Source organism: Oxyura jamaicensis, chromosome 4 (assembly GCF_011077185.1).
Source record: "Oxyura jamaicensis isolate SHBP4307 breed ruddy duck chromosome 4, BPBGC_Ojam_1.0, whole genome shotgun sequence".
In the NCBI taxonomy this organism is placed as follows: Eukaryota; Metazoa; Chordata; class Aves; order Anseriformes; family Anatidae; genus Oxyura; species Oxyura jamaicensis.
In genome coordinates this window covers 75,689,484-75,709,150 of record NC_048896.1, presented here as the reverse complement: position 1 = coordinate 75,709,150, position 19,667 = coordinate 75,689,484, and the positions used below count along the sequence as shown (strand labels likewise).

Below are 19,667 nucleotides of genomic sequence, written 5' to 3'. Positions count from 1 at the left end.
AAATAAAATAAAATAAAATAAAATAAAATAAAATAAAATAAAATAAATAATAAAAAGGTTTATTATTTTTATTATTTGCAACCCTTATAGTTCTCAGCATTTAATATATGAACACTTTTACTGAAATAATTTCAAAATATTTTAATTATTTATTATGCTTACCTGTATTTCTTTGGTATCATGAACGGACATTCAGTGGATTGTGTGTTGTACACGATAATAAAGTAAAACATTAAGATAAATTTTGTCATTCACTTTTCTGGAAAAACATACTCTCCTTTTGAATGCTTTGCTCTATACACTTGCACAAAATAAAAGCTGGAAGTACAGCACTGCCTGAAGACTTGCAAATCATATGTAAAGGGCAACAGAGTCATAAAACAAGTTTCCAACTTGCCAAGCACTGCTTATAGTCTTCTGTTTGCACTAGTTTGTCTTTGTACACACAGCAGTCATGTAATTGCAGGGAGAAAGAAATGACTTTGGACTACATTTGCAGTCAGTCCTAGTATACGTCATTTTTTCATATATGTAGGGTTTTATATATATATATATATTTAGCATATTATATGTTAAGTACAGTTAAAAGCATTCTGCAGACTGAAAAACAAGCAAACAAATAGTGTTATATCACTACTGCCATCCATCATTTTATTTAAGGTTAGTATTTTTCCCTTTTGTATCCATCATTTTTAAATCACTTATGATTTTCCTATCAAATTGGGGTTTTTGACCTGTGTACAGTGCTTTCCAAGAAAACTTTTTAGATCCGGAAAATGATAACAATAATTCAACATCCATATAGAAATATATAATGTTCAGCAGCTAAGAACAGCATATCTGGATTAAGGCTGAAGGTTGAAAAAAATGTTTATTGTGAATTTTTTTCTATTTAGAACTATAAGGTATATGCTCTTGTTTTATTTTCATGACATGATTTATTAATAAAAAGTAGTAATCTTTTACATTGGAAAAACAACAACAACAACAAAAAAGTTAATTGGTAGCCTCTGCTGTGTCTCTTAAACAAAATTGGCAATTTCATTCAGAAGAACACCGCATTTTCTCATCTTCTTTATAAATCAGCAAAAGATTTGTTTGAAGTCAGTGAGTATGTAACTGTCTCAAAGCTAAGTATATGTTTAAGCATGGTCTTAACTTGCAGTAGAGTTTAGCATTTAAATAAGTATTTTCTTGGATTTGGGAACTAAAATACACATAGCTCATAGAACGAACTGAAATTAATGATGAATATAATTAAATAAATATATACACACATGCATGCATATAAAGTATATACATACACACAAATATATATAGAGAAAGGCACACACTCATATAACAGTGTGTATGAATTAATTTGAATGGTAGGCCTGAGTGTCCAAAAGTCTTAATTACAGCTGTTTTGCAAACTATTGTACAAACACAAATCCGCATAATAAAATGGATATCAGAGACTGAAAATGAACATTTTATTTCAATTTATTTTACACCATATCAGTTAAGTCATTCACTTACTACTGTTTCTTCCTAAAAGTTAAGCTTTAACGTTAAAAAAAAAAAAAAAAAAAAAAAAGTGTATAATTCTGTATTAATACTTTGATTGAGAGCCCCCACAAAGTGTAGCTGAAGTGAGAACAAGTAGGTTTTGTAAAAATAGGATTAGATATAAATAAATAAAAGTACTTTCCAGGTAACTCGAATTAATTACTGTATTTTAACACTGAGGTTATACTTACGGTCACAGTATATAAAAAGATATTTAACTATGTATATGAATCAACATTTAGAATAACAAAACAGGAAACTTTGCTACAAAGAGGGATATTGTGCCTTACTGATATAATCATGAGCACAGTATGTGTGTCTCATTACATCAACAAAATTTAACATGTTATAAAACCCCACAGAACATAAATAATAAGCTTGAGAGAGAATGTAAATGATGAACATTAAATACTATTAATTTTATAAAGAGGATATTGAAGTGCAACACAATCACATATACAAAGAACAGAGATATCTACAGATAAAAGAATTATATAGCCATCTTAATACAATTTTTGCTGATATTTTTATCACCTTATTAACAACATGATGACTGAAAAGTAATTTACCAATCCAGGTTGCAGAAGATCTTACCAGATCAAATTGTACATCGCTTATAAACAACTTGCATGAAAAATGTTTAAATTAGACTGTGTATGACATGAAAGTAAGTCGGAGTAAGTTAATATATCCAATTCTTCTGTAGCTACATAAAATGACGTTCTGAGCCTAACTCTGCATTTTGAGTCCCAGTGCTAGGTTCAATATCATATCTGGAGAACATCTACTGTTTCATCACAGAAATTTACTAAAGGTGGTGTTTAGAATGGAGCAGTTTCTATGCTGTACTGGGTCTGGCTGGGATGTTAACTTTCCCTGCAGCAGCCCATACAGTGCTGCGCTCTGCACTTGTAGCTAGAACAGCAGTGGTATCGCACTGGTGTTGTGTCTGCTGCTGAGAAGTGCTGGCACAGCATCAGGACTCTCTCTGACCCTCCTAGGGGGTGGGCAAAAAAGTGAGAAAGAAACATCACCAGGGCAGCTGACCTAAACCAACCAAAGGGATATTCCATACCATATGATGTCACACTCAGCAATAAAAGGTGGAAAAAGGAAGAAGAGGGGAGGGGTGGGCTCTCGTTGTGAAGACGTCTGTCCTCCTCCCGAACACCGGCTACGTGCGTTGAGGCCCTGCTTCAAGGACGTGGTCAAGCATCGCTCATTTATGGGAAGTAGAGAGTAATTTCTTTCCTCTGCACTTCCATATAGCCTTTACTTATTTTGTTTAGTTATTCCCTTTCTCCCTCCCTCTTCCCCTTTCCCTTTTTTCCCTTTAGTTGAATTGTTTAATTAATAATAATATTTCCTTAATAATATATATATATATTTCTCTTTAATTAAATCATCCTTATCTCAACCCGTGAGTTGTTCTTTCCTTTACTTCTTCCCCTCCTCATCTGAGGAGGGGGAGTGAGAGCGGTTGTGGTGTTCAACTGCCTAGCACGGTAAAACCACCACATATGCTCAAGTAAAAAATGAATGTGAGCACTTGTGTATGTATTTTAGAGCATTCTCAGGAAAGCACTTTCCAGAAATGTAGATGCTCACAGCCTATTTCCATATATTTTATTTGTCTTGCTGCAGTGGGTTGCAACTGTACTAGCAACTATGTACCCACCCATCTGCTCACTCACTTTCCCACAGCGGGATGGGGGAGAGAATTGGAATGGAAGTCTCTTCACTTGAGAAAAAGCCAGTTTAATAAGCAAAGCTGCATGCACAATCAAAGCAGAATAAGAAATCCTTACATGGCTTCTCATCAGCAGGCAGACCTCCAGCTACTTCCTGGAAAGCGGGACCCCTGCCTGTGCAATGGTCACCTGGAAATGCAAATACCATAACCATGAATGTCCCTGCTTCTTCCTCCTTTCCCTGAGCTGCTATTGCTGAGCATGACATCATTCAGACAACAGTAATTTGAGGGGAAGTGTTGATCTGCTGGAGGATAGGAAGGCCCTGTAAGAGGACCTGGGTAGGTTGAATTGATGGGCAGAGGCCAATAGGATGAGGTTCAACATGACTAAGTGCTGGGTCCCATTCTTCAGCCACAACAACCCCCTGCAATGTTACAGGCTTGGGGCAAAGTGGCCCCAAAGCTGTGCAGAAGAAAAGAATCTGGGGGTGCTGATTGATGCTCACCTGAACATGAGCTGGCAATATGCCCAGGTGGCCAAGAAGGCCAACGTCATCCTGGCTTGTAATCAGGAATAGTGTAGCCAACAGGACCAGGGAGGTGAGCGTCCCCATGTATCTGCCTCTGGTGAGGCCGCACCTCAAGTATTGTGTTCAGTTTTGGGCCCCTCAGTACAAGAAGGACATTGAGGCCCTGGAATGTGTCCAGAGAAGTGCCATGAACTTTGTGAAGTGCCTGGAGCCCAACTCCTGTGAGGAGTGGCTGAGGGACTTGTACTTGGAGTGGCTTGTACTTATTGTACTGTTCTTTTGTTTTGTTTTGTTTTGTTTATATATACATATATATATATCAGTTTTTGTACATCACTGTAAATCAGAATAATGTTTTTCTTTTTTTCAAAGTAATTCTATCTGTTCATTTTTTTATATGTGTCTTCAGTTAAGGCATATTTTGTTCATATAAATTTTGTTTAGATACTATAATACAATTTTCAAATACTTCAGATAATATAAATAGTGCAGAATTTATTAATTTCTTTTCATTTATTTTATTTTTGTCTGGCTTTATCTTTGTAGAACTAGAAACCAACATCATGGATCTTGAGCTATTTCCAAGAAGAGGAGTATTTTAATATAGCTGTGTGATCAGGAGAAATTGCAGGTTTTAAGACACTTGAAAACTCATCATTAATAATCAGTTCTAATTTTTTTTTTTTTCAGTGCAGCATATAATTTATTTTAAAAGATATCAAAAATTTAAGCTTACTTTCTAAATACCATAACCATTCTTAAGTTTCTTTTATACAAGTCTTTATGTACAGAAGTACATATCATCAGTATCAAAAGCCAGAGTCTTGTATTATCTCATGTAAGTCTGGATATTTCTTCAGAGGTAATTTCCAATTTCTCAGTGATTACATTTTGCAACACCAGATTTCATGATGTACTTGTCTGAAGACAGTGCTAATTTGGCTAAAGATAGGGATAAAAAGCTAGAGTTTTCATCTTTTATTCTGATAATTCTGTGTTTTGGCCCAAAGTTGAACTTTGTCCACAAAAATATATATCTTTGCTGGTATATTAGAGTTCCTGACTGGTATGATTCCTGAAATTGAGTTTCTGTAGCTTTATTGATCATAAATTAGTCCAATTTTTGCAACACATTCCAGTAGACATAGATGTCTCATAAGACTTCATAAACATCAGCTACCCTTTTCTTGGGCAGTACAGAGAAATGTATTTAAATATTTTATCTGGTGTTACAATTTCTTCACTAAACTGAAAATAGTCTTAAGCATATGCCTAAAGATATTTTCATTTTTGTAGTAGCTTTCATCACTTTCTTACACATTAGGATGAACATACATGGGTCTTTTGGGAATGCACTCTGAAGTCCTCCGTGTTTCATCTCTGAACCTTTGTAGTGTAGGAAACACATGAAAACCATGCATATAAAGTAACAAAGAATGACAGATACGATTAATATATTTTAATCTTGAAGTGAGAAGGAAAACAGGTAACATTACAAATCTAGTTTGAAAGTAAATGAAAAAATATTTTCTCTGTAACAATTTGTTCAGGTACTTAGCTACTTGGTTTCATCCATCTATTTCCTGTAAACCCATTTTGTGTGTTAAATGCAGTATATTGGATCAAGGATAATCTCTCATAATATTCATGGTCTGTCAGGGTTCATTCATAAAGTACATTGTGGTGAAGAACTCAGATGAAATACTCTATTTTTGGTTCTGATATAATCTGATTCTACAGGAAATATGCCCTAGAGCTTAGAGGAGGCTTAAGTGTATAAATGGATCCCTATTGTTTGTTGGGAAAAAGAACAAAACTGTTTCTTATGAGGCTGCTTTAAGTTTTATCCAGAACAAAGTACTGCTGCCACCAAGTTTGGTTTACAAAAAAAAAAAAAAAAAAAAAAAAAAAAAAGTAAGATTTTACACCTCAATGTTTCAGATATTTACTAATCTCACTGGGAAATTTCCAGTCATCTCTAATCTTCAATCTTCTTTCTACATTTCTTTCTTAATTACTTTTCCTTCCTTTTGACTATGAAAAACAATATGTCCATGCAGCCTAACTAAAAAAGCAAATATTTTTTCCACATTCATATTCACAGAAAACGAAAAAGAGAAGGAGATTATAAAAAGCTAATGAATTTAATTTTCTTTCCTATGTCAAGGAGGTGATGTAATGCTCTCTTACTGATGGGTTATATGAGATAAGTTTTCTGTGTACAGACACCTGCACATCTAGAACTTCATAAGACTCCTGGTCCAGAAAAATAAAAGTTGCTTCTTTAATTTGTTCATAATTCTACCTATTTTTTTGAAGAAGTTCACTCCTGTCTTTTTCTGGATTGCCAAACAGCACAATATGATTAAGATTTTTCTCTTTCTTTTCATATACCCCTCATTTTCTCCTCTTATTCTCATTCCTACATGCTTCTTCATCCAAAATGCTCTCCTTTCCTACATTCCCTATTTCCTTAAAAAAAAAAAAAAAAAAAAAAAACCTGTGTACTACCCCATTATTTCAGATACTTTTATTCAGATACTTTTATTTCTCTATTTTAATCAAATTTTCTTGTCCCTTGCTTATTTTCTTCCCCCACTGTCAGCTGTAAAACCAAGATCAGGTTCAGCTGTAAACCAAATTCAGCTGAACAAAAATCACGTCCTCTTCTATTAAACAAAACCACTACATTATTACATAATCAATCAAATAATAGTTGTTGCTGACTACTGAAAGGGCAAAAAGTCTTATCCTCTGTTAAGTATTTGAAAGTAATTATTGATAATCAAAGTTCACCCTAGTGAATGTTTAAATGAAAAGAAACTGGTCCACAGAGACCTTTGAAAAATACTCTGCAAATGAAAACACTCAAGTATTTGCTACTAGCACCAGGCCTTGAAGAGAATTTGTTTAACACCAGAAGTTTAATGACTATCTTGTTCTAAGAAAGTATTGTGGACTGATGCCTTGAAACTGGCTTCATAATCAGTCAGAACACATTTGAAGAGGATTTTATTTGCAAGGTTTAACCATTAATCTTAGCTTAAAACTATAATCTCTGGTGGGTTGGTCATTTCACCAACAAAGAATTTCAGCACCAGCTGTTCAACTGTTGCCAAAGCTCTGTAAATTGACTGATCTCTCCCAGTTCACACCCTCGGGACATAGTTGGTCTATTGGTCCCTATAATCCTGAATGACAGTGTGGATTATAACATGGACAACATCAGAATTAATTGTATTTGTGACTAGAATATACTCTATATACTTTTAAATTTTAAACCTAGTTATTTATTTGTTTATTAGGTCAATATATTATATATTGTTATGTATTATATAATACATGTGCTGCTAACATATTTGTATTCAAGAAAGCCTGGCTATGACGTGGTCCGGAAACATTTTATAGCCGTAAATTCAACTTTACCCAGTGAAAGGAACCTTGAATGGCAGAAGATTGGAGGAAACCTACCTAAAGAGTAAAAGCTACTCTTAACCACCACGTGTTTCATGTTCTTTGTGATGAAATTAGAAAAATGTCCATCTCTGTTTATTTTCTTGGATTTTTCATAATTGATTTTATTAAGATACTTAGTAAATACTAGAATAATTTCTTAATCAACACTGAAATAAATACATACAATTATTTCTTATCAATGATGTGTCACGAATATTTTTAGTGGGTCTTGTACACCCTGTGGATTAAAACATGATGAAAAGATGTATTTTTACATTTAAAACCTATATTTCGCATTAAACAATGAGATGCTGAAGAAGTAATAAAACAATCAGTGCTTTTCTGACTTACTATCAATAAGGCTAATTTAAAAAATCAGCATATTCCTACAGACTCTGTGAGGGCTAAAAGAAATCAACAAAGATTTTTTTTTTTGATTTATTTTTCTTTTATGATTGTACATTCTATTTGTAGTTGGTCCTAAAAAGACATATTCTGGATATATTTTAAAATATGAGTCCAGACAGTTAAGTTCCAGTCCTGTTCTCCTCCTTCAATGTTCTTGAGCTCACTGGCAGTTCTTGCCATAATAAATAGGGCATAAATGGCTGCTGATAAAAAGAAATACAAAAATTATAATAAAATAATAATAATTCTGAATTAAATGAAATTAACAAAAGCAGACATTTTGTAGGTTTGTCACTAAATAGGCTTCCCCCATCTCTCCCCCCTCTCACCTTCCCCCCCCACACACACACACTGCTAATTAAATTGTGGCTTCACAAGGAGGAAACATTATAGATGTTTGGTGGAAAGCTTCCAAATTAAATAATAACAATAATGTTGTCATTTATTCTCTTACACAAAAATATATTTTCTCTTCAGAAGTTATTAGAAGTGCCTGGCCTTTTTATCTTCATGCTCATTTCCTCTGAAATGAGGAAATTTACATCCCTATATCTTTCATTAAAAATCATCAGCAAAGTTAATAAGATGAGTGTATTTCCCCATAGTTAGAAACTGTTAACTTCCTCAACATCAGAGAGTTTTACCAGATGGCTTGGTTAGAGTCAGCAACAATTTTTGAATGGTTTCTGATATATTAGGAAGAGTATTAGTCAGAATGTTCTGGCAGTTCATCTTCCTTAGAGCTTATAGTTTCTGAAAAAGTTATTTTTCTTTTTAAAATAATTTTCTGAGTGTTGTTTTTTTTTTTTTTTATAAAGGTTTATATTAAAAATTTCAGTAGTATTTTTCAATCTATCTGAAATAAAAATTCACATATTTATGTGTTTCCAAAACAAACAAGCAAACAATAACAATAACAACAACAACAAAAGAATAAAAGAACAAAACCTTTCAGAGAAATAGAATTCTATATAGCACCAATTACTTTGCCATATGGTCAAAATTAGGTAGGAGTGAGATAAAAATCACTAGACCAGATTAAAAAGAGGAAGTATTCATTTCAGTGATCTGAAATAGGGCATGGAAATGGCTTTACTTAATACCATTAAAAATACTTGTTTCCTTCAATCTCTCAAAGGTGAGAAAGCATAACAAAAGATTTAAAAGTTTAACAACTGTGAATGTTAATGAAATAAATATAACACAGGTGGTGCCATCATATTAATGTCACATTACTTTCAATTATGTGGAAATATCTAAACAAAGAACTGAAGATGAGAGGCAATAGATTCAGCAGATTCCTGTTAATCAACTAGCTAATACATATATTTTTGACTCAGATTGCTCAGATACAAGGAAGAAAGAAAGATAAAATGTAAGAACACTTCTAAGTGACCATTACATGCTTAGACTCAATCCATTGCTACTGATATGAATAGCCAAATTAGTCAGTGACGGGAAAATACTGTCTAAGAAAATGAAACTAGCTCTGTCATCTTTCCAGAGATGCAACATCTAATAGTGAAGCTCCAGACAAACATTTTTTGAAAGAAAAGCTAGAGAACAGAGGCTTAAAGGTCCTCTCAGCTTCCTGTTCTCTTGAAAGACTTTTGCCATCCCTGTACATTGCAATTGAATGTCAGAGATCTCTGAAGGGAAAGATTTTTTTTAATACTTAGACCAAAGCTGCACAGTTCCCTTTCTGCAGAAGGCTGAATCCTTGAATCAGCATATCTTGCCTATTACGCTTATTTTCAGGTGGAAGAGAAAAAGAACATGAATGGGGAAAGAAATGACCTAAATTAAGGCAGAAAGTTTTTAAAGTTGACTAGCTACATAGAAAATTTTGTCTGGAAGTATTTTAAGTGGGAAAAAAGCAGACTTACAGTCAGATGTGCTTAGGTAGAACATATTTTCAATCCAGATGAGTGATTTAGAAAGATTAAAGAGAGACCTGAAATAGATGATAGTATTTTTAAAACATGCTTCTTATTCAAAGGTTGCTTTTATAAGAGGAGTATTATAACCCACAATTTTTATTTCAGTTACAATTTCTTTTCAATATGGATATCAGCACAAAGATCAGTCTTTACTGTTAGGAGAAGAAATGATTATAACTAGAGCTGAGGTGTTGGGTTGAAATGACTGATTACACTTGCAAGCTAATGCAAAAGACAACTGAATAAAAATTTGTTATATTAGGAATATAAATAATGTTTATTTTATTTTATCCTGAAGGTAAGTAAATGGCTGAGTTTCAAGGTCAAGGTGTTTTGTTTAAAAATTAATATATAAATGCATTCAGATTTCAGTTCTATATATGAAAGGAAGCTTACCTTTTAAATTGTGCTTGCACAAATTCAATTGCAAGATTATTATACTTTATTTGTGCTAGTGTAACCAGCTCTTCCAACACTTAATACTGTTTCAAAAGCCAGCTCTGACACTTTGCTGTTTCAGGATCTCTAAACTGTGTTCTCTGAAGGAGTTTCCTTAAGTGCCTTCTCATAAAACTTAATTACAATTTCAAAGGAAGGCAAGGGCCTCTCTACCTACTGTCTAAACTGTTGACTTAAAAATAATTATCATGATGTGGCTAATATTAAGTATTCTAAAATAGGAAATCACCAGGATTTCACTTTCCTAAGCAGCACTGCATTCTCTCAGAGACAGCAATGTGTAAATACTTTGATCAGCACTCTAGCAAAACATTTTTTTTCTGCATACTGTTACCCCAATAGTCATTGAAATGAGGAAAAGAAAGATGATGCAGGAAGCAATTTCTGATCCAAATTCTTGGCTCCCCTCATGTCCATGTGACAGACAACAGTGATTCTTTCTGTGAAAGGGAGATTCTTCATCTTTACAGAAGCTATTCATTTCGTGATAGGTAGGGAAAAATACTACAGATATGTGTAAGACTGCAGAATTGCACCTGTAAGTGAAAGAAAAAGAATGTTAGGAGCTAGGGAACAGAGAGAAAACACAGCCAAAACTAATGGATATGAAAAAAAGAACAGCTGTACCAAGGAGAAACTAATAGATGTAGAGCTAGAGAGGAAGATAGACATAATTCTGTATAAGGGAATTTGGGATAAATTATTTGGGATAAATTTGGGTGGCAGAGAGCATACAGTTTATTGCAAATAACTAGTTCTCACTTTCTTTGAATCATCCCTGAATATTATTACCCATCCCTTATTTTAAGAAATATTGCTTATTTATATTGCTTGTCAAATGAAAAAGAATAAAAAAATCAATCAAACTCTCACAGAGGAGCATTAAACACTGTCGTCAATTAAATCTAATTTTCAGTATAGAACTAAGCCTGAACAAAGCCATATTTTGGTCCAGAAAAAAAAAAAAAAAAAAAAAAAAAAAGTGGCAAAGGGATACTTTTCTTCTGAGGAATATAAAACTACAAATACTGCATGAATGGAAGATATTTTTACATGTTACCTTAATCTTCTTTGTTTTTATTTGTAAGGTAAGTTAATAGCATGCTAACTGATGATTAAACGAGGAACAGGCACAGGTATCAGTACTTTCAGAGAAAATGTTCAGTGAGTGCAGCGAATATAGAAACATTACCCAAGTATTCAGGAATGCAATAAAGCCAAAGCTCAGCAGGACTTGGAAAGGAGGAAGAGAGTTGAAAGGCCAAAAGAAGGCTTCTACAGATACAGACGAAGCAAAGATAAACCTGAGGAAAATGAGATCCTGTTGCAAAAAGAGGTGGGAGAACTAGCAACAAGGGACCCAGAAAAGGGTGAGGCATTCCATTTTCTTTGCTTTTGTCCTTAGCAACAATGGTTGTTTCTCAAAGCACACAGGATTATGTTGATTAGAGGCACTCTCTGAAGGACTGTAGTACTATACATTTCACCTCTTTTCAAAAAGAATAAGAAAATAACTCTAAATTAGCCTTTTTGAAACTAAGTTCTTAATACTTTGATACTAAGAAAGGAGACATAGCTCACAGACTGGCTGGGCTTCAGTCAGTCAGTTAGTAGTGAACAACTACATCGTGCATCACTTGTTTTGTTTATTCTTTTTGTTGTTGCTGTCATCCATCTGTCCCTCACTCCTCCCCCCCTTCTTATTAAAAAAAATAAAGTCCTTTTCTCAACCTACAAGTTCTTGCATTTTCTTTTCAAGTTTCTCCTCCAAACTACCTTGGGGGTGCAAGTGTATGCTGTTTGGTGTTTAGCTTCCTGTTGGGCTAAGCCACAAAATCAAATATATCTTTTGTTTTGAACCAAAACATTATAAAAATGATCTCTTTTAAGCAATACAAATTATTCTGGAGCTTATATTTGGCTACACAAAATCCTGTCAATATAAACTTCCTATAATATTGAAAAACTGATTTTTTTTGCAAGTATTCTGTCATTAATACAAGTTTAAAATAAACATAATATATATATATATATATTTTGAAATATTTGGTGTTCTGAAACTAAGGTAAATGCTTGAAATGCATCTATTTTCCAGCTGTTGTGCTTGATTTTGGTATTTATATTTTGAAGTATTTATAACAGGTAAATCTTGAATCTGTTACCAGTGAAACCTCAAGTTTTAACATTGGACATCTACTACAAATATGTTCTACAATTACTTGTTCTCATAGTATATTGGGTATTTTGTAATAAATATATTAAAATTACTAGCATTCATTCTTTAAATTTGATTGGTTCAGTTGTTGTTACACACAAGCTATAATATACAGAGGTGCTTAGAAAGTTCATGAATTTAATTTTTTCTTTTGTACTCATTTCTGTGTGCATAATTACTTGTAGTAGGACCCAGTCTTGCAAAAAGTAGTATAAGTTATTGCCTTTACATGCAGGTTACAGTTATATACATTAGGACTTTTATAATCTTAAAGTCCATATGCAGACATATATCTATATTACAGAATTGCAGAATCATCTAGATTGGAAGAGACCTCCAAGATCACCGAGTCCAACCTCTGACCTAACGCTAACAAGTCCTCCACTAAACCATATCACTAAGCTCTACATCTAAATGTCTTTTAAAGACCTCCAGGGATGGCGACTCAACCACTTCCCTGGGAAGCCTGTTCCAGTGACTAACAACCCGTTCAGTAAAGAAGTTCTTCCTAATATCCAACCTAAACCTCCCCTGGCACAACTTTAGCCCATTCCCCCTTGTCCTGTCACCAGGCACGTGGGAGAATAGACCAACCGCCACCTCGCTACAGCCTCCCTTCAGGCACCTGTAGAGTGCAATAAGGTCACCCCTGAGCCTTCTCTTTTCCAGGCTGAACAATCCCACTCCCTCAGCCGCTCCTCCTTAAGACTTGTTCTCCAGCCCCCTCACCAGCTTTGTTGCCTTTCTCTGGACATGCTCAAGGTCCTTCTTGTAGCAATGGGCCCAAAACTGAATACAGTACTCGAGGTGTGGCCGGACCAGAGCCAAGTACAGGGGGACAATCACTTCCCTAGTTCTGCTGGCCACACTGTTTCTTATACAAGCCAGGATGCTGTTGGCCTTCTTGGTCACCTGTGCACACTGCTGGCTCATTCAGCCGACTATCAACCAATACTCTCAGGTCCTTCTCTGACAGGCAGATTTCCAACCACTCATCTCCCAGCCTGTAGCTCTGCTTGGGGCTGTTGCACCCCAGGTGCAGGATCCGGCACTTGGCCTTGTTGAACTTCATACCGTTGGCCTCAGCCTATTGGTCCAGCCTCTCCAAATCTTCCTGCAGAGCCTTCCTAGCCTTGAGCAGATCAACACATGTACCTAACTTGGTGTAGTCTGCAAACTTACTGAGTGTGCACTCGATCCCCTCATCCAGATCATTGATAAAGATATTAAAGAGAACTGGCCCTAATACTGAGCCCTGGGGAACTGCACTAGTGACCAGAATACCTTAATTCCTAATTTTATAGGATATATTCAACAAGAGTTTTGAAAACAAAGAAACTTGAGTGAGAAAGCATTTTAAGTTCTAATAAGTGTGTTGTTTTCCAAACATCTGTCAGATTCAGTCCTACTAGCTCCAAAGTCAGAATAATCTCCCAGTGGGTTTAATCACTTAATCTATCCTTACAGAAAAATAAATAAATAAATAAATAAATAAATAATAAAATAAATCTTTATGTTACCATAAATACATTTTATTTAATGTGGCCACCTGTAAGGAAGAATATCTTTACAATGGTCTAAACTGTCCTCCAGCTCAGATACAATTATACCATAACCAAGGAAAGCTCAAAGTAACCTTTGAATAACATTACTTTTATAAGTTAAAATTTCTAACTTGCTTTGAAGTTTTCCCAAAGTTTCATGACAATGATAGCATATCTATCATTTATTCATTCACTTGAGTTTTAGCTTAATTTATCTGTCCTGAAAAGTATCTGAAATACTATAAAACAGTAATTATTTTATAACATTTAAACTATAAAAGTAGGCAATATTCTAAATATTTTCTCAGGACTTGGAGTAATCTCCAATGAAAATGATTATCTAGGCCTCCTAAACAGACAAGCAAAAAATCATACAGCAACTAGATAAAATTGTTTCTTTGTTTCCTACATCTTAAGAAGAAATTGAATTGAAAGCTTCTACCTTAGGTGATTCAAGATACCCTGAAGGACATAGCAAAGATTGTAAAAGGCACTGTAAATACCCAAAATAATTCTTTATGGTATTCTTATTGCCTCCACTAGGAATATATATATATATATGAAAATAGCAATTATTTAGATGTCAGTATATGAGTATAGAATTCCAACACCTAACCCACCACTTTACCTTATACATATAAGAAATATTTAAGTTTTACCTAAGTAGCAAGCAAAACTTTTCTCCTCCAATACCGAGCACAGCTATCTTTCTGCAGTGTTGTATATGATGCTTTATTCTGGCAAACTGTTTAATGTCTTCTATCAAACGTAAAAGGTTCATTTCCCACTCAAATCAGGGGTGGAACACTTTTCAGAATCCAATTTATTGCAATATTTTTTCCCAAATGTTAATTAAAACACACACACAAGAATACACCTAACTCATCATCTGGAAATTGTTTAGAATATTCTATTGCTTACAAATTAGTTTTGACAATGAATTAAGATAATACCAGTGTATTCCACTGAAGAGCATTCAGTGTGATTTTTAACATGATTTTTAATAACTATTTGCAGTGAAGATTGTCAAGGTCATATAGGTTCTACATACTATAGATGTAATCATATTTCATGACTCAGGGCATTAATCGAGCTAGGCATTGTATTCTCAGCCCATTCACTACGGCTTCAAAGTAAACAAAGCTCAGTTTTTTTTTTTTGTAAATGTCTGGTGGTCCTAAACGCAAGTGAATAATAGATATTTTTTTTTCTGACTAGTTACTGTATGACATTGTTAGGCAACTTATCACTAGTTCATCCATCCATAGTCAAAGTAAATTCAAAGAGGTTATGAACTGTTTGGCACACAGGTCAGACCTTTAGCAAGTCACAGCTCTTTCGCTAAGATGTAACACAGAGAACTGTTTTCAGTATTCAAGATTAATTAAATAATTATTTATTTAATTAATTGTGTTAATATATGAATTTATGAACATATAAATTATAAATAAATTATTAAGTTAAGTAAAGAAAACGTGAAAGTGATCTTGCAGAAGAACTTTCTACTTTATCCTAACTACCTCATGAAATATTGTAATTTCCTAGACATGGGTTAAAGTAATGATGGAGATTTTATTTACTTTCCCCCTATCAGTAGCATATTTCCAAGTTCCTCTAAACAAAATAATGCTTAAACACAAGAACTTATATTTCCTATACTACACTGACTCTTTATTATTACTCTTTAAAGAGAGTCACGCATCATCGAGAAGATTGTCTCAGCAACAGATATAACGATTTAACTGATGAATACTTACAAGAAAATAATCTCATAACTTCTTTTATTTCTCTAACAAATTTTTTTTTGAAAGAATAAACAGTGACCAAGCAACATATTTTCTTTTTTACCCAATTGGAAATTTTTTTTCAAGTCCATTCATAGAAGCAAAGGAAATGAAAAGCAACATAATATATCTAGAGAGGAAGAATTTCTTTCAGATGGGCTTTTATCCAAAAAACACTTCATTAAACCAGACCATCAAAGAAGAAAAAAAAGAGGGGGGGTGAAAGGGCCCCCGCCCCCCGGGGGCGGGCGAAGGATTAATATCAGCTCTCTCTCTTGATAATTAAATTATTTTCTTTTGCGTGTGTTGAGGGGGGATACCCTGATTCTAATTCCATGCTTAAAGCATATTTGAATCTGTCACACAAAACATAGTAATATGAACAGTATAAAATAAGAAAAATCAGAAGAAATCCAGTATTACAAGCATACCACATCTCACCTAACAAGTAAAACATGTGGGTCCAAATCATTTGGATACAGAATAAAATAAAATGAAATAAAAATCCTAGCTGAGAAACCTAACCACTTGGCAAACCACAAAAAAATCTCCTATGATAAGGATGTTTGTCATGAACTAACCTGGTGAAAAAGTTAATCTGCTGTGACTTCTGACTACTTATTTATCTCTTGACTTCTTAGAGCCTCTTGATGGCACTGGTTTCAGTAGCTGTTTCATTTCTCATGGGACTATCTTGTTCTCTTCTTAGCCCAGCCTAACTTCAAAGTATATATTTTACATTCTTCCTGGTGCTACTCTGTAAACACATGAATCTTAAGCACCTGGCACTAACTTTGGGATTGGCCATTTACTTCTATACTTTTTAAACTGGCAGGATATAAAACTAAGCTAACTTTTACAATTTGTACTGCAAATCTATGTTTAGGGTCTTTTTATTGCCCTTTTGAGTGTATGAATATAGTTTTTGTTTGTTTGTTTTTCCAACACTTTTTTTTTCCTCATTTTCATGTGAAATTATATAGAAATATTCACACAATTCACAAATATTTTTGAACACTACACAAAAGCCTGTTTGTGAATAAAATGATTGGGGAAAAAAAAAAAACAAATCTAAATAGACAGTTTTTAAATGACTGTAAGGTACAATATTCATACATTCAAAATTTTTATGGTAAATACTCATCAGAATGTCAGCATTAAATAACTGATTTGATCATTCAATCAAATGAGCTCTCATGGACTCCAAGCATTTTTTCTGTATCTGTGTTAGACTTGTGAATCATGGCTATAATAGTAATTCCACGAGTTTTCTTTGCTTATTTCTTTCTTGGGAAATTCACTGTAGTAAAATGTTCACCTGCTATTGCTGTCATGGTGCTTCATCACAGTTCAAATCTCCCAGCTTTCACATAATCCTACATGTGGAATCCATTCTAAATAGAGCAAACAAAACTATGAGGTAGACGGGTATGTTGAACTTATGTATAGTTGGAACCAAAGCAATTCTGTGTTTTAACAGTGAAAATTAAATGTAAAATTATATACACTTAGGCAATTTACTTAAATGGAAAATCTTAACACAGCAATTTGTGATCTAGACCATTCTGACTGTCATTTTGGTTTCACTTTTAGAAAATTATTTCATAAAATATATTCTGCACAGACTATTCTTAAAAAGATAATTATTGTAAAAATCTGTTTGACATAATGATACTAAGATATCAGCATATAAAGATGAATAAAGATGCATACACACACACAAAAAAAGAACAAAATAAATAAAATTAAGATATAACTACCATCATTTTACTACCAGAGCTCAAAGAAGTGACTTTTGTTGTTATGTAATTTGTTCTAGCAATTACATTTCTAGAACAAATGTAATTATTTAGAAAATATCATTCAATGGAAGGTATCAAAATTTTATAAAGGTCCCATATAGAACTCTAAAGTAATTCTCACCAACAACAGGTTTCCATATCATTTTACTGGTTTACAGGTGTGTTTTTTTTTCAGGTTCTATAACCAGGAACTAAAGTTTTATAAGAAAGCTCTGATAAAACTATTTTGAAGATCAGAAATATTTAACTTTGTAAATATATGTTAATGAAAAAATAATAATCACACATTCTTACAATGTGCTACTGTTTATCATAGCTATAGACTTTGAAATTCAATCAAGTAATCAGAAGACTGATTTTAGATATATATAAACATATGAAAGACTGAAGTAATTAAGATCACAAAGTAAATGTTGATTTCTCCGTTTGTAGAGAGAGTTGTAGCATGTTGTAATAAATATAGAATCTTCGCAGACACAGCCTTACACAGTCTTACGGCATACCTCTAAATCTTGTGTATACACCTAGACAAATCACTTATTCTATAAGTGAAGTGAAAGGTGCATTAATACAAAGAAAATATGTTTGTTTGGTTTTCCTTAGAAAAAACTCTTTAGATAAAAGTTAAAATAAATAGATACCCTGAACAGCTGCAAAATCCTAAAAAAAAAAAAAAAAAAAAAAAAAAATGGTAGAATGCTTGAAAAAGATGTGCCATCACCCTAGCAATACCAGAGACACACAAATCACTGCAAGGTGCTGGGGCCTGACCTAGGCATATAGAGCTGCAATTGATGCCACTATAACCCTAGCAACAGACCCGGTGGCCACTCCAAGTCCTGTGACAGGCCAAATGGCCACTTCAGCCCCTTCAGCCACTCCAACCCCTACGACGGTCCCTGCGGCCACTCCAGCCCCTGTGGCCACTCCAATCCCTATAGCAGGCCCAGCAGCCTCTCCAAACCCAGCGGCCACTCCAACCCTTATGACGGGCCCTGCGGCTGTTCCAACCCTTGTGATGGGCCCTGTGGCTGGTTCAGGGAAACAGGCTGTAGCAGTGCAAGTTGCTTCTGTAGCCAATATGAAACAATGGATGAGAAGGTCAGGTCGTTTAGAACACAGAGGAACTCCTACTGAGACTGGGGAGGAAGATGATGAAAAATAGGCTACTCCGCAGTGGTTGGGCCATCACACAAATTGGAAGATGAAGAGGAAGATATCATAAAACCATCAATAACCACCTGAGGCCTATCCCAGCATGAGCTACAAGATATGCAAAAGGATTTTGGTCATTATCCAAGTGAGAACCTTGTCACCTGGCTGCTCCAGTGCAGGGACACCTGAGCCAATAGCCTGGAATTAGAGGTCAGGGAAGCCAGGTGTCTGGGATCCCTTGCTAGGAATGCAGGCATTGACAAAGCAATTGGAAATGGAGCACAAATCTTCACCCTCTGGAGGCATCTCCTGTCAGGTGTGAAGGAAAGGTATTCTTTCAAGGAAGATCTTGTATGTCAGCCAGGCATAATGGACCACCATGGAGAAAGGAATCCAGTAGCTGAGAGAATTAGCTGTACTGTGAAGTGATTTATGAGGATCTAGACAATAACCAGCTATTCAAAGATCCAGCTGAAGTCAAGTGTACATGACCCATGTGACAGAAGTTTTTACAGAGTGTACATCATATGTCAACTAATTGGCAATAATGACCTGGAAAGACAATGAGGAACCCATGGTGGAAGAATTGCCTAAACAACTCTGGCAGTACGAAGAAAGTCTCTTCTCTTCCCTAGAGGCCTGCATCTCGGCTGTGGAAAAACTTTCTCAAGAGTTTCACCAACTTAAAGAGAATACTTTAGATAAACTTTCTGAATTTTCCAACCAACTTAGAGAGAATTCACTGTGCCGTGATAGTAATTTTCACTGTGTCATGATAGTAATTTCCCCCTGTACTCGGCTCTGGTGAGGCCGCACCTCGCGTACCGTGTTCAGTTTTGGGCCCCTCGCTACAAGAAGGACATGGAGGTGCTCAAGCGAGTCCAGAGAAGGGCTACGAAGCTGGTGAAGGGTCTGGAGAACAAGTCTTACAAGGAGCGGCTGAGGGAGATGGGACTGCTTAGCCTGGAGAAGAGGAGGCTCAGGGGCGACCTTATTGCACTCTACAGGTACCTGAAGGGAGGCTGTAGCGAGGTGGGGGTTGGTCTATTCTCCCACGTGCCTGGTGACAGGACGAGGGGGAATGGGCTAAAGTTGTGCCAGGGGAGGTTTAGATTGGATCTTAGGAAGAACTT

General features: G+C 34.8%; 1 long non-coding RNA gene across 1 annotated transcript; it reads right to left on the bottom strand.

Annotated features, from left to right (window-relative positions):
* Positions 1-1,145: 1,145 nt before the first annotated feature.
* LOC118166233 lies at positions 1,146-18,925 on the bottom strand. The gene is made up of 3 exons (XR_004750397.1): positions 18,828-18,925; positions 18,028-18,029; positions 1,146-1,158 (listed from the first exon to the last, which is right to left on the bottom strand). It is a non-coding gene; the product is annotated as an uncharacterized LOC118166233 (long non-coding RNA).
* Positions 18,926-19,667: the final 742 nt, after the last annotated feature.